The sequence below is a fragment of the Phodopus roborovskii genome, unplaced genomic scaffold (assembly GCF_943737965.1).
Source record: "Phodopus roborovskii unplaced genomic scaffold, PHOROB, whole genome shotgun sequence".
Taxonomy (NCBI): Eukaryota; Metazoa; Chordata; class Mammalia; order Rodentia; family Cricetidae; genus Phodopus; species Phodopus roborovskii.
In genome coordinates this window covers 10,979,625-11,003,046 of record NW_026125397.1, presented here as the reverse complement: position 1 = coordinate 11,003,046, position 23,422 = coordinate 10,979,625, and positions in this window count along the sequence as shown.

Sequence of the window (23,422 nt, the reverse complement as noted above, 5' to 3'; positions counted from 1 at the left end):
GGTTCATTGACCAAAGAAAATCTTAAGCCCAACAGATCTCTAATACAAAATATCCAAGAAATATGGGACACCATGAAAAGGCCAAATCCAAGAATAATAGGTATAGAAGCAGCTGAGGAAACGCAACTTAAAGGTTCAGAAAAAAAAAAAAAATAGAAGAAAACTTTCTCAACCTAAAGAAAGACAAGCCAATGAAAGTACAGAAGAGCTTACACAACACCAACTGGAGTGGGCCACAAAGTCCCCTCCTCACATAATAATCAAAAACAGCAACATACGGAATAAAGAAAGAATACTAAGAGCAGCAAAGAAAAAAAAAGCCTAGTAACATATAAAGGCAAAACTATCAGAATTATACCTGAGTTCTCCATGGAAAATCTGAAGGCCAAAAAGTCCTGGAAAGATATTCTACCAACACTAAGAGATCACAGATGCCAGTCCAGATTACTATACCCAACAATCTTTCAATCACTATAGATAGAAAAACCAAGATATTCCATGACAAAACCAAATTTAAACAATACATATCAACTAATCCAGCCCTATAGAAAGTTCTGGAAGAAAAACTCCAACCCAAGGAAGTTACCTACGCCCCCCCCCAAAAAAAACATAGGCAATAGATAATCCCACTTTACCAAACGCCAAAGAAAAATGGGGGCAAATACACATACAATACCTCCACCATCAATAAATCCAAAAGAAACAAGAATCAACAACAAATGGCCATTAACTCCCTTAGTATTAATGGTCTTAACTCCCCTATAAAAAGACACAGGCTAACAGAATGGATATGAGGACAGAATCCATCCTTCTGCTGCATGCAAGAAACACACCTCTACTTCAAAGTCAGATGTTGCCTAAGAGTTAAGGGTTGGGAAAAGATGTTCCAAAGAAATGGACCTAAGAAACAAGCAGGTGTAGCAATCCTAATATTTAACAAATTAGATTTTAAACTAAAATCAATCAAAAGAGACTAAGAAGGTCATTTATCATTCATCACAGAAGAAATCCATGAAGATGAAGTCTCACTTCTGAATACAAATACAGAGGCACCAATATTCGTTTAAAAAAATTAACTAAAACTGAAATCACACATAAAATCACACACACTTATAGTGGGAGATTTCAACTTCCCACTGTTAACACTAGACAGGACCACCATACAGAAACTTAACAAAGAAACAAAGGAACTAACAGAAGTTATGACACCTATAGCACATTCCATCAAAACACAGAAGAATATACCTTCTTCTCAGCACCACATGGAACCGTCTCTAAAATCAACCACATATTTGGCAATATAGCAAACCTCAATCACACAAAAATAATTGGGATAACCCCCTGTATGATATCAGACCACCATGCTTTAAAATTAGAATTCAACAACAACACAAATTGCAGAAACCCTACAAAATCAAGGAAACTAAACAATGCACATTTCTACCATCCCTGGGCCAAGAAATAAATAAAGAAAAATGAATAAAAAAACACTTCCTAGAATTCAATGAGAATGAAGACACAACATTCCCAAACTTTAGGGACACTTTAAAACCAAAGCTAAGAAAAATTTCATAGCACTAAGTGCCCACATAAACTGGAAAATAGTCACACTAGAAAATTATCAGGACAACTGAAAGCTCTAGAACAAAAAGAAGCAAACTCACCCTGGAAGAATAGACTCCAGGAAATAATCAAATTGAAGTTGGAAATCAATAAAGTAGAAACTAAGAAAACAATACAAAGAATCAATGTAACAAAGAGTTGGTCTTCAAAAATTAACAAGATAGACAAACCTTTATCCAAACTAATCAAAAGGCAGAGACAGAACATGCAAATTAACAAAATCAGAAATGAAAGGTAGACATAACAATAGACACTGAGGAAATCCAGAGAATCTTCAGGTCATTCTTTGAAAACCAGTACTCCACAAAATTTGAAAATTTAATGGAAATGAACAGTTTTCTGGATAGATATCACTTACCAAAATTAAATCAAGAACAGATAAGCAATTTAAATAGACCTATAACCCCTAAAGGAATAGAAGCAGTCATAAAAATCCTCCCAACCCCTCTCCCTCACAAAAAAAGAAAAAGAAAAAACAAAAAACAAACAAACAAAAAAAAAAAACACACAAAAAAAAAAAAAAACTACTTAGGGCCAGATGTTTGCAGTGCAGAATTCTACCAAAAATTCAAAGAACAGTTAATACCCAATATTCCTCAAAGTGTTCCACATAATAGAAGCAGAAACCAAACTTTTTTTAGAAGACTACAATTACCTTGGAACCCAAGCCACACATAGACACAACTAAGAAAGAGAACTACAAACCAATATCCCTCATGAATATTGATGCAAAAATACTCAAGAAAATACTGGCAAATAGAATCCAAGAACACATCGGGAGAAATAATCCACCATGACCAAGTAGGTTTCATCTCAGGGATTCAGGAATGGTTCAAAATATGAAAATCCATCAATGTAATCCACCATATAAACAACCTGAAAAAGAAAAACCACATGATCCTCTCACTAGATGCTGGAAAACCCTTTGACAAAATCCAACGCCCCTTAATTATAAAGGTCTTGGAGAGGAATATACCTAACCATAATAAAAGCAATATATAGGAAACCACGGCCAACATCCAACTAAATGGAGAGAAACTCAATGTGATTCCTCTAAAATCAGGAATATGACAAGGCTGTACTTGAAGTTCTAGCTAGAGCAATAAGAAAACAAAAAAGAGATCAAAGGGATACAAATGGGAAAGGAAGAAGTCAAACTTTCGCTATTTGTGGATGATATAATTTACACAAGTGACCAAATAACCTCTACCAGGCAACACCTACAGTTGTTAATCACCTTCAGAAAAGTGTCAGGATAGATTATCTAAAAATAAAGAAAGGAAAAAAAAAGAAAAAGAAAGAAAAGTAGCCCTACTATATACAGATGATAAAGGGGCAGAGAAAGAAATCAGAAAAAACATCATCCTTTACAATAGCCTCAAACAACATAAAATATCTTGGGGTAATGCTAACTAAAAAAGTAAAAGACTTACATAATAAGGACTTTGAGTCTAAGAAAAAGCAAAAAAAAAAAAAAAAAAAAAAAAAAAAAAAAAAAAAAAAAAAAAAAAGAAAAAAGAAATTAAAGAAGATACCAGAACCAGAAAATGGAAAGATCTCCCATGCTCTTGGATATGTAAGATCAACATATTAAAAAGGGCAATCTTGTCAAAAGCAATCTACAGAATCAATGCAATCTCCATTAAATCACAGCACAATTCTTCACAGACCTTGAAAGAACAATATTCAACTTTAAATGGAAAAACAAAAGACCCAGGATAGCCAAAACAACCTTTTCAATAAAGGAACAGGAGACATCATTATCCATGATTTCAAGTTCTATTATAGAGCTATAGTACTGAAAACAGCTTGGTATTGGTGCAAAAGTAGACAGGAAGACCAATGGAATCAAATTGAAAACCTGATATTAATATTAACTCACACACCCACGAACACCTGATTTTTGAAAAAGAAGCTAAAATTATACAATGGAAAAAAGAAAGCATCTTCAACAAGTGATACTGGCATAACTGCATGCTCAAGTGTAGAAGACTGCAGATAGATAGATCCATATTTATTGCTATGCACAAAACTTAAGTCCAAATGGATCAAAGACCTCAACATGAATCTATTCATACTGAACTTCTTAGAAGAGAAAATGGGAGGTTTCAATGAATGAATTGGTACAGGAGCCTGCTTCCTGAACGTAACACCAGTATCACAGACATTGAGATCAACAATTAATAAATGGGACCTCCTGAAACTGAAAAGCTTATGTAGGGCAAAGGACACAGTCAACAAGACAAAATGGCAGCCCATAGAATGGGAAAAGATGTTCACCAACCCCACATCTGACAGAGGGATGATCTCCAAAATATACAAAATATATCAAGAAGCTAGATACCAAAACAATAAATATTCTAATTTGAAGTGGGGTACAGAACTAAATAGAGAATTCTAATTAGAGAAATCTAAAATGGCTGAAAAGACAGTTAAGAAAGTGCTCAACATCTTTAGCCATCAGGGAAATGCAAACCAAACACCTCTGAGATATCATCTTACTATTGTCAGAATGGCTAAAATCATTAACACCAAAGACAGTTTATACTGGAGAGGATGTGGAGAAAGGGGAACTCTCCTCCACTCTTGGTGGGAGTGCAAACTTGTACAACCACTTTGGAAATCAGTATGGCAGTTCTTCAGGAAAATGGGAATAAGTCTACCTCAAGATCTAGGAATTCCACTCTTAGGCATATACCCCAAAGATGCACATTCATACAACAAGAACATCTATTCAACTATGTTCATAGCAGCATTATTTGTAATAGCAAGAACCTGGAAGCACATTAAATGCCCCTCAACTGAAGAATGATGGAGAAAATGTGGTACATTTACGCAATGGAGTACTACTCATCAGATAAACAAGCAACAACAACAACAAAAAAAAATGGAATCTTGAAATTCACAGGCAAATGGCTAGAACTAGAAGAAACCATCCTGAGTGAAGTGAGGTAACACAATCACAAAAAGATCCACGTGGTATGTACACATTCCTATATTGATTTTAGAAATATGTAAAAGATTACCCGCCTACAATCCACACCACTAGAAAAACTAGGAAAAACTAGGGACATACATGGTCCCCCAGAACAGGGGAAAGGGACAAGATCTCCCAAGAAAATTGGGAGCATGTTGGGAGGGGAGATATATTTAGGAGGAAGAAGAAGGGAGAGGAGGACATGAGGGAGAAGGAAGATTGAGTCAGGGGAAGAATAGAAAGAGCAAGAAAAGAGATACCATAATAGATGAAACCATTAACGATTTAAAGAGAAATCTGGCACTAAGGAAATATCCAGAGATCGATCTACAATGATGACCCCAAATAACAATCTAAGCAATAGAGGCTACCTTAAATGCTCTTCCTTGATAATGAGATTGATGACTACCTTATATGCCATCCTAGAGCCTTCATCTAGTAGCTGATGGAAACAGAAGCAGACACCCACAGCTAAACACTGAGCTGAACTCCTGGAATCCAGTTGCAAAGAGGGAGGAGTGATGAGAAAAAGGGTAAAGTCCAGGCTGGAGAAACCCACAGAAACAGCTGACCTGTACAAGGGGGAGCTCATGGACCCCAGTCTGATAGCTGCAAGTCCAGCATAGACCCCCTGAATGTGGGTGCTAGTTAGGAAGACTGGCCAGTCTATGGGGCCTCTGGAAGTGAATCAGTATTTGTCCCTAATATACAAATGGACTTTCGGAGCCCATTCCACATAGCCCATGCTCTCTTACCCTAGATGCAAGAGGGAGGACCTAGGCCCTGCTCCAAATGATATGAGAGACTTTGAAGATCCCCCATGGAAGGTCTCATCCTCCCTGGAGACCAGAAAGGGGATAGGATGGTGGTTGAGTTCCATACCGGGGAGAAGGGAAGGGTGAGGGAACTGGGATTGACATGTAAAACAAGCTTGCTTCAAATTTAAATGAAAATATTTTAACATAAAAAAACAAATTTATTTTCATGTACCACAGTGCCACAGTGGTGTGTCCAATTTGTTGATCTGGATTTTTACATCATAAGAAGTTCTATAGAAAAGTAAAAGTTGCTTTTTTTTTTCCAACCAAATGCTAGTTCTAAATTTAGAATGATTATAAATTAGATTTTATTTCAAGGTGAGACAGTATAACTGCAAGCATGCATAGCATGACTACGTTAGAAATATTTTCAAATTGTATTGCTGTGCTTTCAACTGTTGAATCATGAATGTGCTTGACCAAGAGCAAGGAGTAGCCTATAATACTTCAAACTATAGCTACCCACTCATGCTCTTCTACTAGTTCTCCAAGCTGTATTCTGTCAGGATCCCTGCTTTTTCCCCCAGTGTTTTTCATTATTAACCATCTGTAGTTTTCTAGATTTATTCATAGTTACTGATTTAGTCATAGTTCTCTTAGGTTCACCACCTCACTTTTTGCCTAGTGGCTGTCTTTGGGGGCTGGTAGTTAGGCATTGTTTTTTCTTAGGACATGGCTAGTCTCCATTAACACCTCTTTGTATCATTCCACCATTCTTAGCAGAGGTGTTTCAAAGGACTTACCAAACAACAGACAAACATACATCATTCACTTGAATCAGTATTATTCTATAGAACTGATGACTAAGCATAATCTTCGACTGTTAAGATTTGATAATACTGCGTGCTAGTCAAACTCAGACTATTTACTCAGCCCATCTGCAGTTGGCCTTGAGCATGGGCCTACATCACCCAGACTGGTAGTTGGATCCTCTAATGGGCCCTTGGCCCCCGCAACGTCTCCACAGGACTACGAGACTATCGGTATCCACCTGCTTCACTTCATCCACACCAGTATGTCAGTTTATATTTTTTTTAAAATTCCCATCTCCTGTGGGTTCTGATTTGTTTCTAAAAGGCACCCAATCTTCTCTCCCCTCTGTTTTCTTATAAATCCTCACAATCTACTGATATAAGCATAGTATTTTTATTTTCCACCTGTAAATTCTGCCAGATAACTAGAGGCCTGAGAAATTAAGAGGCCACAAAAGACAGCAGAGTAGGTTGCTGTTTTGATTTGTTTCCCATTTTGTGCGTTTGTTTCTTTGTTTTTCTTCATATTTGTCAAATCTTTGACGCAAGAGGGTAGATTACATTTCTTGGCAATGCAATTTTCGTTCTTCACAAATGCCCATCATCATCCAGAAATAGGACTGGACCACTTCCTCCTATTTCCTGTTTATTGTTTGCCCTTTTTGTTATGTAGAACATGAGAGAATTTTGTCAAGGAAAAATGGATTTGTAATGTTCACTTCAACACTACAGTATAGGTAACATAATAGTAAGATATACTAAATCTATTAAAACAATTGGCAAAAGTAGAAATGACCTTTACTGAATAATATGGCATTAAAAGATACACAGAAGTATAATTTAAGGTATCCATTACTGGGAGTTGGTGCCGTATGTCTCTAATCCTAGCACTCGAGAGGCAGAGGCATAGGGATCTCTGTGAGTTTGAGGCCAGCCTGGTCTATAGAGCAAGTTCCAGGACAGGCTCCAAAGCAGTATAGAGAAACCCTGTCTCGGAAAAAAAAAAACCAAACAAACAATAACCAGGCAGGGCATGATAGTACATACCTTTAATCCCAGCTGTTGGGAGGCCAAGGCAGGCAGCTCTCTGTGAGTTTGAGGCTAGGCTAGTCTACAAAGTGAGTTCCAGGACAGCTAGGGCTGTCATATAGAGAAACCCTGTTTAAAAATAAAAAAGCAAAAAAACAAACACACGCAAAAAAATCCACTAAACAAAAAGATCTCTACAATTGTAACAACATACAGAAAAATAGATGGCTCCTAGTACTAACACGGTCACCATATTTTTTAGCCTGTGAATTGAGGACACCTTTCTCCTGATCTGACTGTGATGCTTTGCTTTCCTGTAGCCCTCTGCTTCATTGTTCTATTTCCTGTTTCACAAACAAGTGTGCCTGTCTTCCCTGTGAATTGTGCCCTCATTTTCATTACTGTAAAGGTCAGCCAGCTAAGCAGCCACAAGGACTGTTAACAAACTTGTTAAGAAATGATGGCCAAAGCCCCAAACAGGAAAGAAATTGAGCCTTTAAGCTAGGTTCAATTCATCTTCCTGTATTGGGAACATGGGTAACATTTCATCAGTTCTCCTGTGAATTTTGACCAATTATGGTTGCTGTAATGATCTTCCTCTACCAAAGAGAAGCTTCTTTGATGAAGGTTGAGAGCTACATTTACTCGCTTGATGCGTCTGTTGCAACAAAGGCAAGAGAAAACCAGGCTCTAGTAGAAACAGCTGGTATCACATCAAATGGGTTCCCACGAAACCAGGCCTTGGCCCTGCAGAGCACTGCCTGAAGCAATGGGAGTTCGTGTGACCCCACACAGCTCCCTAAGAAGGGTTCCTCTTATTAGGTGTTGCTACTAAAAACTTCACTCTTTTCAACCAGCAGACTAAAACAAAAAACAAAGCTAGGCCTAATTGACCAAGCAGTTTTCATTTCTTATTTAAATAGAAATTAGATGTATTCTGAGATTGTTGACCATTTTTTTTCTCTCTTGAATGCAATATATAGCATTATAGTAGAACATACTATCTCAAAATACTCGTTTTTTGTTTGTTTGTTTGTTTGTTTTAGGATATCATCCCCTTGCCCAAACTCTAGTTTGGTATTTTTTAGTAGTTTGATGGAAATCAACTACTAAAGGGTGGACCTCTTGGAAGTCTCGTACTTCTCTGAGTAGAAAGGTCTTTAAGACGACTGGACTGGTGAGAAACCCACAGAGACAGCGGACCTGAACAAGGGGGACCCCCCCCCAGATTGATAGCTGGGAAAACAGCATTGGACCGACTCAGACCCCTTGAACATAGGTCCCAGTTAGAAGGCCTGGGCAGTCTAAGGGACCTTTGACAGTGGAACCAGGAAGCATCCATGGTGCACAAAAGGACTTTGGGAGCACATTCCCCATGGAGGGATACTCCCTTAGCCTAGAGGCAGGAGGGAGGGCCTAGGTCCTATTCCAAATGACTTGACAGATTTTGAGGATCCCTCCTGGAAGGCATCACCCTCCCTGTGGAGTGGAGGGGGGTGGGTGGGATGGGAAGATGGTCAGGGGCATAGGATGGAGGGAGGGAGAGAAAGAGCTAGGGAGGGAGAAGGAACTGGGATTGATATGTAAAATAAAAAAAAAAAAAAATGACTGGTGATTTCCATTTGGAGAGGCCATCTGATCATGGTGCTCAAGAGCCACGAATTAACAGTCAGACAACTCAAAAGCAAGGAGAAGCTACTGCATCATTGGGAAATGCAGGGAGGAGCTACTGCATCATGGGAAAAAGGAAAACTGTCAGAGAAAGGAATGTTTAGAAACACACAGGATAAATGCTTTGGCAAGACAATGCTGATCTCTTTTTGTAAACTATGAGGCTTGCAAATTCATCATCTTTTTCACAAAAGAACGAGGGGAAGAAGGCCAAATGCTTATGAAAGAAATGAAAATGACAACCTGCTTACTTACTGGTGGGCTACAAGAGTGGTTATCTATTTGCTACTGATGCTCTCCTATTAATCACTCTAAGATGGATACTGATAATTGCCTTTGGTCAATAGGTGGGGCAGCTGCAAGAAATCTAGGGGGAAAAAAACACCTTATTACTAAAACAAATGAAAAAAATTTTCAACACTTGTCCAGAGGAACAAAATTATAACCTGATCACAAACTTGAAGACTAGAAAGAAAAGGGATAAGTAATAATATAATGAGAGAAATTATCAAAATTTCTATATAAGTACTGCAGAAAAATGTAAAATATGTCAGAAAATATCACATCTTTTTCCAGAAAAAAAAAGAAACATACCCAAATCACTCAATGATAGAAATAATGACTAATTTGAATTTCAATATGGAAAACTCAGGATTAAGGATGTCATTAGTATTATACTGTAGTTAAATGGCTAAAGGCTACTTTTTCTACAGAGTACAGTTAAATGCATAGAAAATAGTCAGATATTTACATATAATATAAAATTTAATTTAATAACATAATATATAATTCTATATCTTATGTCTAATTAACTAATAAATGGTAAACATGGGGAAACTGCTTAATTTCTCATTACACAAGGAAACAAAGTAATTATATTTTTCTTTTTTCTTGCACAAAACATCTTTTTTCCTTTTTAACAGAATTATATATGCTTTCCTCAAGTGGGTAGAAGAAAACATTGTTTAGAAAATAATTTACTTTTCTTCCCTAGAAACCTGAATAAATTCTAATTATTGATGCCCTCCTGCTTGCTTTTCTTTAACTTCAAATTATTTATTTTTCAGCTTCATAAGAAGGGAAAACAATGGTTCAACATTTTATGAATGAAACAGTTAAAATGTAAGACAATTTAAAATAATTGGGATTATACATGACTTTTATAGTCCTTTGGATAGAATAATGAATATTCAAAATAATGTAAAATAAAGCAAATAAAACCTAGCTCAACTAACAATAGACAAAAATAAAGGAAATGTTAACAAAGCATGAAAAGTAGCAGCAAAGCAAAAGAGCAAAGATAGCATGTGACTGTCAACATGAACTAGGTAAACCTCACATGGACTAGGTAAACCTCACATGGACTAGGTAAACCTCACATGGACTAGGTAAACCTCACATGGACTAGGTAAACCTCACATGGACTAGGTAAACCTCACATGGACTAGGTAAACCTCACATGGACTAGGTAAACCTCACATGGACTAGGTAAACCTCACATGGACTAGGTAAACCTCACATGGACTAGGTAAACCTCACATGGACTAGGTAAACCTCACATGGACTAGGTAAACCTCACATGGACTAGGTAAACCTCACATGGAAACCTTTCCAGATTCAAGTACAATAATTCGAACCTTTGCTACTTACAATAGCTATGAAGACTTAGAATACAAATAAAAATGAAAGAATGATCAAAGACATATCTTACAAAAACAAAATAGTGGAATATAGTCATGAACGAATCAGTGGCAAATCTGAAACTCAGAGGAAGTATCACAGCTTTAAACAAGAGCTTGATTATGAATTATCAAAAAAATTGACTAAGAAAGAAATCAATTAGTTCAAAAGAAAAAATTAATAGACTAAAATCTGCACCCCCCAAAACCACCCAGAATTAATGAACCCATGGGTTATTGGGAATAAGTAGATTTCTGTAATAAATAATTAAGAAAAGTGAGAAAATAGTAGAATTGTGAAGTCAGAAGGTAAGAAAATCAAAGAGACTATAGAGATGATAATGTAAAACCTTATATAACACTAATCAACATGTACAACTTGTAAAATAGATGTTCACAAAAGATATAAAACAACAATTAAAAATTATTAAACTCTTAATTGAATAACAGCAATTGTCATAATGAAAACATTTTTTTTTACATCCCCAAACCCTCCAGGGGTTATTTTACTAGTGAAATATTTGAAACTTTAAAGGAACCAGTAAACTCAATTCTATATAATTTGTTCCAGAGCACAGAAAAAGAAGATAGAAGTCCATCAAATCTATTTTATGAATCCAGAATAATTTTGACACCAAAATCTGACAACATGACATAAAAAATAAAACCAAAGGCAGATTTCTCTCATGAATATACATCCAAGAGTGAGTCAGTATTAGTATATGGTTGTGCCTGGCATTTATTAATTACCCAATGAATTCCTTCTGCATCACTAAAGAAAGCACAACTGTCCAGAACAAATTCCCCCAGCTTCCGGGTCCCACATCTATACATCTAATGCACAGAGGAAGCTGTCTTCACCTCATTTCCTTCCCTTTCAGGAAGACAAGAAGAGTCCCTTTTTGTTGTTGTTCACAAATAAAAGTTTATGAGTATGGCCTCGATCCCATAACATAGGCATATCATCTGTGGGTGAGATCTGATCTGTCAGTGACTTCTTTTTTATGCTTATTGATTTTAAGGTTTTTTTTAAAAATATATATTAATTTGTCTTTTTATTTTTCTTTTACATGTTGATCCCAGTTCCCTCTCCCTCCCTCCATCCCTCCATCCCTCCCTCTATCCCTCTATCCCACCCTCTCCTCCCACCCCACCCCCGCTCCACATGTAGGGTCATGCCCTACAGGAGGGGGTCATCTAAATCTGTCAAGTCATTTGGATTAGGGACTAGTACTTCTCTCCTATCTCTAGGTTAAGGGAGTATCCCTCCATGGGGGATGTGCCCCCAAAGTCCTTTTGTGCAACAGGAATACATCCTGATTCCACTGTATGAGGTTCCTGAATACATCCTGGTTTCACTGTATGAAGTCCCTTAGACTGTTCAGGCCTTCTAGCTGAGACCCATGTTCAGTGGGTCTTAGTCAGTCCCATGCTGGATTCCCAGCTATCAGTCTGGGGGTCCATGTGCTCCCCCTTGTTCAGGTCAGTTGTTTCTCTGGGTTTATGTAGCCTGGTCTTGTCCTTCCTCTCTGCATCTGGATTCCAGTTCAGCTCAGTGTTAAGTTGTGGGTGTTTGCTTCTGTTTCCATCAGCTACTAGATGAGGGCTCTATGATGATGGATAAGTTAGTCATCAATCTCATTATCAGGCAAGGGCATTTATGGTAGCCTTTCCATGGTTGCTCAAATTGTTAGTTGGGGTAAGTCTTGTAGGTCTCTGGACATTTCTCTAGGTTCAGTTTTCTCTTCAAACCTCTTTTATGTTCTCTCTCTCTTCCTGCCTCTCTCTCTCTCTCTCTCTCTCTCTCTCTCTCTCTCTCTTTCTCTCTCTCTCTCTCTCTCTTTCTCTCTCTCCTGTCTTCTATTCCTCCCCTGACTCAATCTTCCTAGTCCCATGTGCTTTCCTCTCCTCCCCTTCTCTTTCTCCTAGTTCCCTCTCCAGTGACTTCTGTGTCAGGTAACAGAAGCCATTTACTCTCTAAACTATCCCCCTCTGCTTCTTATAAAACTTAATTTATTTTTCAATGCATGTGTGAGGTACATGCATGTGTGCATGCTGGATGGTCATGAGCATGTGTTTTGTGTGACTATGTGATGTGCATGGATGGGTATGTGCTTATTGTGTGAGGTGCATATGTATGTATGTGTTTGTATATTTGTATGTGCATATATGATGTGGATATGTGTGTGCCTTTGAATGCATGCTATACATGGATGATTGCGTGTGTGCATATGCATACATGGTTGCATATATGTTGTGTTATATGGCACACATGGTAGCAGGACAACTGTCAGGTAACCTTTCCCTCCTTCACTTTATTGAGACAGGGACCCAAAAGCATCTTAGCGTATTTCATTGCCTAAACCATCACTTCTAACCATGGAAACATATCACTGAGTGTAACATTGCCCAAGCCATCCTGCTAATCAACCTTGACATCAGATTACACTCAGCATGCTTTTTAGCATCTTTTGAATATGCCTTTTCTCTTCCAGGTCACCCTACCACAAGTTCAGACCATTAATATATAAGACTCAGAATACTACAGAAGCTGATTAAATGATTTCTTGGCCTTCTTTCTTACATCTTGCTAATTAATACATTTTTAAAGCACCACTATGGATATCAGATAATAGGTACATGTGCTTTTTATTCACCAGTGCTCAACTGATTTAACATATCCCACAAGGCAAGTTCCTCATGACAAGATTGTTCTCTGTCTCCTCTTCATCTTCCCTTGGCTGACAGCTTGGCTGGTGTGTATTATTTTTAGCTTAATGGTGTGAAACATCACTAGTGTCTAAAACCTAATGTTCATGAATCCATGAATGAATTCAACTAATTCTTACCTGCTTTGTTTTAGCCATGCTTCCTGTAACTATGTCATTCACTCATTTACCTTCATATTTTTCTGCTTTCCAGACCCTATCCCTGAACATCTACAGGATCGATACCTAGCTTATCAACAACAACAAAAATAAAACCCAAATGATCCTATAAGCTAGTTTTGTCAACACAATCCCTTGAGCATACAGCATTTTAAAGCATACTGTATTCCATTTATATTGAACTCTACCAATGCCTTCTAAGAGACAATTACATGTCATTTAAAATCTTACTTCCCACTAAGGATTCAGCTATTGAATTAATACAAGATGAAGAACAAAAGATAGTGGAAATAACCCTATAAATACACCAATAGCACCAGGGAACAAGTTAATACAGATAGAAGTGCACATTACAAGAAGCTGATGAAAATGGAGATAGAAGGAACAGGCATGCAAGCCAGTGCAAGGGGAAGTAGGTGAAGGTAAATATGGTCTTAATTACCCATCATCCTCTGTGAATACTGTGAGGCTGAACTTCATTAAAACAGGGGTAGATTCTTCAGGTTGTCAAAAAAAGATTTAGGGTCACATACATGCTTATTTTTAAAGCAAATGTCTTTACTCTGAACCAGGTTTCACTGTTTTGATAATCTTGTCTTCTACATGGAGTTAGATTTTGCTGCCCAAAATGGCACAAAGAACTTTGCCAACTGTATTAGAATTATTACAGTATGTAAATAAACTGGTGTTCATTGTTCATCTGTATGTCTTGTTATTTTTGTCTCCTCATGTTTTATGGTGAAGGTTTGTTGGTTTGTGTTCAAATAGCCCATTTTCAAGTCTGAAGTTAAAGAAAAAGTAACTAAATCTGGTCTAAACTTTGAGATGGGTGAACTCATCAGGATTAAAGTGATGAAGGACTCACTTTTTTAAGTGACACATCCATTCTTTCAATCTGTTTAGATTTCCTGTCATCAGAAATACTCTCTGTGAATCCTCCTCAACTGGCCCTGCACCCTGCTGCTCCTCTGGTGAGTTCTCAAAGGGTCTTATTACTGCCTTCTCTCATGTTTTCATATAATTATTCGTTTATGCATTTAAATAAATAATGATCCCTTCCTTGTGCTTGGCTTATGCTAGATACTCACAAATCCTTACATGATCAATAAGTATCATTCCCACATTTTTTGTTTTGCTTTGTTTTTCTGAGACAGGGTTTCTCTGTGTAACAGCTCTGACTGTCCTGGAACTATCCCCAGACTCAGAAATCTGCCTGCATCTTCCTTTTGAGTGATGGGAATAAAAGCATGTGCTGCCACCACCCAGCCATTCCCGGCATTTTGTCTAGTTATATTTCTTATTTCCTTTTAAATATTAGAGCGGACACAAGATAAGAAACTTTCCTAACAACCAAGCTGATATTGTTCAAACTTTTATAATTTCCTCAGAAAGTTTTTCTAATTTTATCTGTGGCTGAATATTTTAGAATTTTTACGGTCTATTTATTTATCTTCCAAATATTCCCTACTTCATTGAAACACTCCAGCATCTAATTCATATTGAACTCCTTTTGACACAGGAACTAATATTGCTATTATATTTCATTTGTTTTATTTTATTTTGGTTTGGTTTGGTTCACAGCCATCCTGTCACTGGCCTGAACTCCATGTGCCATTTTGTCTCTGAGTAAAGTGACCATTTAGTGCTATAATAGAGGAAACCTTTGAGTTCTAAAAACTCTAGACTCTGTAAAATACTCTTGTAACCTGCAGCTTATAGAATCTGTGCATATCCTAATGGTTGTTCAGTAATTTAAGAGGTGTTTGAATTATTAGGTGAGGGAAGTCACTGTAATAGTTAAGCAAAATAACTAAATACATCTGAAGCCATATAATTTAATGTATTAGGAGCAGATCTTTTGAAAATTTCGAGAAAGTTATCCAATATCCCATTGACCAGCATTTTAAGACACATTTTACAGCTTGAGCCCCGGCTTAAGTGCCTTCATCATCCACTGAGGGAGAAGGAAACAGCATAATGGCAACCCAGCCATGGAAAATACCCTGCCTCTTTAGTGAGCCATTATTTCACAGTCAACATTGTAATTGAAAAGAAACGTCGCTTAAATGTGCTAAATCAATTAATTACCCCAATACACTTGTGTTAACATCCTGGAGGAATAAAATAACTTCCAGATGCCACATTTGCTCCTTCTTTGGTCATCATGTTTCTACGGTCTACTGTACCACTCCACCTAGGAAGGCAGAGCAGTGCAGGCATAGTCTTCTGATGTCAACTTATTCCTGTGATTAGCTAAATCTTGCCATAGACACAAACATTCTATATCAGGGGCTAATAATTTAATCATGTACTATCTTAGCTTCTTTGCATGTAAAAAGAGGTAATGGAGAGGTAATGGAGAGGAAGCTGTAACAACCAAAATTAACATCAGGGATTCTGTGTTTTAAAGAGAAGTGGACAGACGTATGCTTAGTCGTAACCAGACTTTGATGCCCCCCTATGTTTTTGCATAAGAATGACATCGTTAACTTATTTCCCCATTGAGAAAGTGTGTATGGTAACATTAAGCTCTGTTTGTTATTAAGAGCTGTCTTTTTTCATTTAGCATCTAATACTTGTTTTTATTTTAGTGCATTTAAAACAACGTTATCCTAACATAACCATTGAATTAGATTTCAGAGGCCCGGTTTTGTGGAGATTCTGAATAGCATCATATAAGTTTTATTCATTTTTAGATGAAGAGATACATTTAGAATTCCTTTATTACCTTTAGATTTTCTAGAACCTTTAAAATTACATCCCCATGAGTTGAAATTCTTCTCCAGTTTTATGCATTCTATTAACATAAAACTGTGAAGCAAATTTGCTTTTAATAATTTTTTTCAAGCTTTGTGCTTTATTAGAAATAACCCATTTACCGAAAACCTTTTATTTGGATTGGTGGTGAGAATAAACACAGAGGTCTCCGTGACTTTTATTATTTATTGTAAAGTAATTTGGCAGGGTGTTGTGTAGGCAACTAAATGAAATAAAAGATTCATCAGAGCTCCCAATCTTTTTTTGATTTGTGGAGTAACAGAAAACAGGAGGCCAGTCCTGTTTTACTCCCTGAAGGTTTGGTTCAGTATGTGCCAGTGATGGAAACCATCGTCTGCCTATAAAGCAACAATTAGGGCTGGTTTCCATTGACTCCATCAGTCAGATGTAAAAATACAAAAGACTAATATAAAATAAGCCTTCTTCTGTGTGGCTTCATATGCCGTAAATGTGAGCACTCTGGGATGTGTGCTGCCCTTGCTGTTTACCAGTGCTCAACAGGAATTTTTTTGATTTAAACATTCATATTTTAACTGCAGAGTCAAATACAAAATGATGGAGAACCAGCAGCTTCCCCTAGACGATAGCACAATTGAAAGGCAAAGCTATAGCTGGATAAGTTGATACTCAAACCAAAGTTCATGGTAACTTAAACAGCCTCTTGGTATACTTTTTTTTTCTTTCAAGAGACTTATATTAATTTATTTAAAAAGCATCAGAAAAATTCAGTCTGCTTAAACTTCAGATCAATTACAAAGAAACACAAAACTTGGAATAATTAGTAAAATAAGGAGGAAAAGATTAAAAGGTTTAAAGAGGTCTAGTTAACATGCAAATCATTCTCCATATATTTTAACAAGAAGCCAGCAGAAAGCTAAAGTTATTTGTCCTAATTTATTTGTCGGTTTAAACCAACTGCAAATGAGGCTAGAGAACAACAAAGTATTTGTTCAGGAAATAAGGATGCTTCCTCAGGGGGAAAAAAGCCAGAGTGAAATAAATGGTTCTAGGACACAACATGCATGCAGTTGCTCATAATCATCAGTTATTTACTGTTTACGTGTTCATAATGTATGAATTATAGAACGAACTGCGAACAGGAAAGGTAAGTCCACCACTGAGGCCAGAAGGCCAGGAGCCACTATAAACATGGGTACCTTCGAATAATGTGAATTTCCATTCTCAGGTGTTCCAGATAGAATGTCCAATCTCTGCTGATGATGCTTAAAGGGGTTTCCCAAGCCAAATTTTCATGAAGAGTGTTCCTAGAAATTGTTCTGGGAAAACAATTGTTACCATCCTTGATAAATAACATCTCCCCCAGGATAAAAGGTTAACGAAAGGGTGCATGTTTACTATTGCCTCATAAAACATATACACAGCTCTTCCTTAAAATGTCTCTTCCACCTAACATGACAGACAATCTTGATACCTTTACAGAAAAATAGTATATTGCAATTACTGATAAACTTTTAAATCTATTTTTACTTATTTTTTCTTTTTATACTTTTTTATTTAAATTTGAAACGAGCTTGTTTTACATGTCAATCCCAGTTCTCACACCCTCCCCTCCTCCCCTTCCCCCCACCAACCCCATCCCATTCCCTTTTGGCTTCCCAGGGAGGGTGAAGCCTTCCATGGGGAGTCTTCAAAGTCTGCCACAATTTGGAGCAGGGCCCATGCCCTGCCCTGTGTGTCCAGGTTGAGGGAGTAGCCCTCTATGTGGGATGGGCTCCCAAAGTTCATTCATATAGTAGGGATAAATGCTGATTCACTACCAGAGGCCCCATAGACTGCCCAGGCCTCCTAACTGACACCCACCTTCAGGGAGTCTGGGTCGGTCCTATGCTGGTTTCCCAGCTATCAGACTGGGATCCTTGAGCTCCGCCTTGTTCAGATTAGCAGTGTCTGTGGGTTTCTCCAGCCTGGTGTTGACCCCTTTGCTCATCACTCCTCCCTGTCTACAACTGGATTCCAGGAGTTTGGCTCAGTGTTTAGCTGTGTCTGCTTCTGCTTCCATCAGCTACTGGTTGAAGGCTCTAGGATGGCATATAAGGCAGTCATCAATGTCATTATCAGGGAAAGTTTCATATGTGTATAAAATGTACTTTGATCATCACCACTCCACACACTTCTCCAACTTTCTCTGTTCCTTTCCAACATGTTTCCCTCCCAACCTCATGCTTTCTCTCTTTGTGTTAACACATTAAATCCACATGGTTGGCTTTCCCTCCTTGTGCTGGTTAGTTTTTATTCTCAATTTGGTACAAGCTAGAGTCACTGGAAAGAGAGAACCTCAGTCAAGAAATCATACAGATATAGTGGCTGTATCTTTGGGAACAGTTTTTGTTTGAAATAAGACAGTCCAGTTAACTGTGAGCAATACCATCCCCAGGCAGGTAGGTCTGAACTACATAAGAAATTTAGTTAAGCCAATGAGTAATCAAGCAAGCAGCCTTCCTCAGGTTTCTTCTTCAATTACTGGTTGAGTTTCCATCACTCTTAGTGATGGATTGTGATATGGAAGTATAATCCAAGTAAATCCTAAGTTGTTTTTGGATCATAATGTTCATCACGGAAATAGAAAGCAAACTAAAGAACACCCCACCAGTAGCTGTTAGCTGCCAGTAGCACCTGAGGAATGGGGCACTGTGAGCCTCTTCTTATCAATTGATGAGTTTTGACTGGCTTGATCCTGTGCAGGTCTTGAGCAGGTGACTACAGGTGCCTCTGAGTTCTTGCATGAAAACAGCATCCCTCCCTTATGTGCACTTCTTGCAATATTCCTGAAATGAGGACCATTCACTATGTTCCTTCCCAAAGATCTATGAGCCTCTGCTTCACTTTCATAGAAATTCACAAATTCCAGCTATTTTTTTTTCTGGTATTCTGAACAGAATAAGAATCTTATGTTCCCAGGGTCTTGACACTAGCCCTGTCATGAGGTGTATGTCAATTCTGTTTCAAAACAAGAAGAATATTTATTCAGGTTAGAATATGGAGGATAAAAAAAAAAACGTAGAAATCTAGGGCTTCTTCAAGAATCTCTACAATTTACAGAACAAACATTAATGTTTATTCATTGGACAGGATCCCTCTTGGACTCACTATGTACAGCAGGCTTTTATTATTATTAGGCCACCAACCAGCTCCCACATCATAATATGGAGACTTCATATTAGTTATAAATGTCAGCCTTACATTATGCCCATGTCTTGCTAGCTCTTATAACTTAACCTGTTTCTCTTCATTGATGTTTTGTCTCAAGGCTTTTTCTGTATGTCCTACTACATCTGAGTGGCTGGTGGTTGCCTGGCTGCCTGGCTCTAGGCATCTCCTTAATTCTCTCTTCTTCCTTCCTAGAACCTAGATTTCTCCTCATACTTATAGTCTTTGCTTGCTAGCCCTTTCTATCCCTCTCTTTCTATTCAGCATGTTATTAGATCAATCAGGTGCCTAAGGCAGTCTTGGAGAAACAGCAACACAGCTTTACATAATTAACAAATGCAGCAGAAACAAATGTAACACATCTTCACATCATTATCAATGGCAGCAGAAACAAATGTAACCCACACTCACATAGTTAAAGTAATACTCTGCAACAGAAATAAATATGATATATCTTTGTCAAGTTAAAGTAATATTCCATAACAACTACATAGACCAGACTGGCCTGGAACTCAGACAGATCTGCCCCTCTTGCCTCTGTGTCCCAAGCACTGGGGATGAAGGAGTGTGCCAACATGCCCCAAAAGAGTTAACAGTTTCAGTGGACTACTAATTATCAGGAATTCAGCCCTCCTAGCCTCACTCCAGCTCTCTCTCACACTCCATCCTTAGCCCTTTCCTGGTAGTTTGCATCGTATCCCTTACAGCACACTGAACTATTTTCAGTTTTGTGGATTTGACAACCTCAGTCATCTCTGACATGAGTATAGACTAAATATAAATTCCAATGTTTGGAACATGTTTTCCTACATCCATTAAAAAAGATGATGATATGTAACTTCAGTATTGTTTCCTTTCAAGAATCTTGAACTGGTTTTCTTTAGTTTCTTATGATCACATAATGGTAGATACTATAAACTGATAGGTTCAGATCCCAAGTCACAATTCAATGATGTGTAATGAAAAGTTCTTTGTCCCAGTTGGTCCCAAGACCCTTGAACCCCAAATAAACACACAGACACTGCATTCATTATGAAACTGTTGACCAATGACTAGGGCTTCTTATTGGCTAGCAGGTCTTAACTATTAACCCATTTCTGTTAATCTAGGTATTTCCACATGATGGTCTTACCTTACAGGAGAACACCTTCCAGGTCTCACATGGCATCTGCTGTCTGCCTACACTTCCCAGAATTCTCCTTGTTTCCTAGCCCTGCCTTTTACTTCCTGTCTGATTGGCCACAGTGTTTTATTCATCAACCAATAAGAGAAACATATATATACAGAAGACATCCCCATCAGTGATGTGTTTTGTTGAACTTTATTCCAGAGTTCCTAGAACATAAGAGTCAAGATAGGATTTGGATTTCCTTACTTGCATGGGCATGTATAAATTCTGAAAGAGAAGTTGGCAGAAGTCACATCTTTCCCAACTTTTTGGTTATTTTTATTGGCATATAAAGTTATGGAATTATAAATTTTCTAGGTGTAAGACTAGTGGCAAGGGCAGGAGGGACACATTTATACCAGAGCACAGATATGACAAGATGGCCTTGTGATCAAGACTTAATATGGCAGTTCAGAAGAAAAGGCAGATAAAGTTATTTCATATCAATCAGAGAAGAAAAGTTAGACAAAATTTTCATTCTTTTCTAAGCTTACATTGCAGCAATGTAATTTTATACACACTTTATTAGGTCATAAAATCAAGGATCACATATGAAAGTGAATTTAGGAAATATAGAATAATCCAAGTTTAAAATGTCTCCCAGAAGCCATCACTGTTACTTGCATCTCTGGCAATACAGTGCCACTGATGAAACTTCTTCACAAGTACTACTTAGATATTTGAAGAGAGAGAGAGAGAGAGAGAGAGAGAGAGAGAGAGCTCTGTAATGTTACATAGATTCTCAGCATTACCACAATTATTTTGATGGTGTCAGCATTGCAAAAGGACTGTCCTGTTTTGTCATACAACTGTAACACCTGGAAACAAAAAGGTATTACAATTTATTTGCAACTCCTATAAGGTTTGGTTAGTGATGCCTTGAAATGGTTGAAGAGCATTGGTAGCAAGGGATGAACTATAAATGAAAGCCTTTCTTAGGAGTAGGAATGATGAGTTTCTTCCCTGCCTATACTTGACTGTGCAAGCAAACACACACAGACACACACAGACACACACAGACACACACAGACACACACACACACACACACACACACACACACACTTTGCCTCCATTTTTTGTTTTGTGTTGTTTTTTTTCAGAGCCATTGAGATGGCTCAGTAGGTAAAGCTACCTGTCTTCAAAGCCAAAGCACTGAGTTTAATTGCTAGAACTCCCATGGTAGAAGAAGGGAGCCAAATCTAATGAATTCTCCTCTGCCCCCCACTAGTGTATACTGCTACAATCCCTACCTCCCCATACCCATACTCGCACATAAAAAATGCAATGTTGTAAATAAGAATCTTTAAAAGAAACTTCTTCCAACAAAAGTCCTATTGTAGTGTCTGGACGTTATTTATTAGATTATAGACCCCCCCTGCCCGGGGGGGGGGAGAAACAGTTTAATGTGCTATGGCCATCAAAACATCAAAGATGTCCTTTGCTGTATTTGAGATGTCATAAACTGAAGTGTAGTTTCATCAGGTTGCAAGGTAATTTTGATTATTATATAGAAATTAATGCATTTTCAACAACATATTATTCTCCTAGTGTGCAAAATAATATGAGAAAATAGGGGGCCAGAATTCCTGACTAAAACAGAGCTTAAGCTATGTATTTCAACAAATATCACAACCTAAAGGCTAAATTTTTATGAACCCCAAACAAGAATAAAATAATAGAAATAATGTGGCCTCTCTGCATGAATACATTCACTAGTATCAAGAAAAAAAATAAGACTATTATAATTTACATGATTATCATTATATGATGATTTTTACCTTTCTAAAATATATTTTTAAGTCAGAGAAAGGTGTTGGGCTAAGCACCAAACACTGATAAGGTGGTTGGGCACCGCTGCTAATTAAATCTATGGGTATTAAGATGATATATCACAGTATTGTCAACCTGTGCATCCAATTGTGTGACTGGCACAGGATGCTCCATGGGTGTTTATTGAGCTGGGTTGCCATTTGTGAGATTTACCCATCATCAACACATTCTCTCAAAGGATCAATCCTACTAGCAATTCCAGGATAACTAACCTGCCATACAAAGTATCACTTACTATAGGAAAGAAAATTTCATAACTAATAGCCTTTCCTTTTAGATATAACTTCTCCTACTCTCCTTCAAGTTCTTTCTAGTAATTCCAGGAAATCACTTCTCTTTCAATATTCTAGAATTCACCAACATCACATTTGTTTCTGTACTATAGGCCCTCTTATCTACAATATTTAATCATTTTTTCAACATAGATGAATAACCCTAATTCTGGTCCAAACAATACCCTAGTCACATGACTTATTTCCACATACAACACTAATTTTTACATTCAATGCATGCAAATATGGAAAGGTCAGCCAGTCTGATTTCCATGTAAACTTCCATTTTACAAATCTCCTTAATTTCCATACCTTTTTTTTTTCTATATCCTTACAACAGGTATGAATTTTAGGAGCAAAACAATTTATCTCTAACTCTATAATTAGCTCAAGCGCAAACATTGTGATATTGATCTTTTAAGTCTAGTACCACACGAAAGACCCTTCACACCTTTGATCATCTCTTAAGACTACCTGTTTTACACAAATAAATGAGCTGTGCAGAAGCATTCCAGAATATAATCTGGAAAATGATGTATGTTTGAAGTTTGTTCAAAAAAGTAAAGTTGGATGGAGAGAAGGAAATAGGAGATAAAGGACAAGGAGGAGAAAAAGGAGATGGAAGATGACAAGAAAGAGGAGAAACAGGAGGCAGAGGAGGAGACATGGTGGGAGGAAGGATTACTGGAGAGTTTTGTGGAGTAGTAACCTTAGTAACTGTAAAAGCTGACAGACTTTTCACTGAAAATTACCAGACTCTCTTCTACT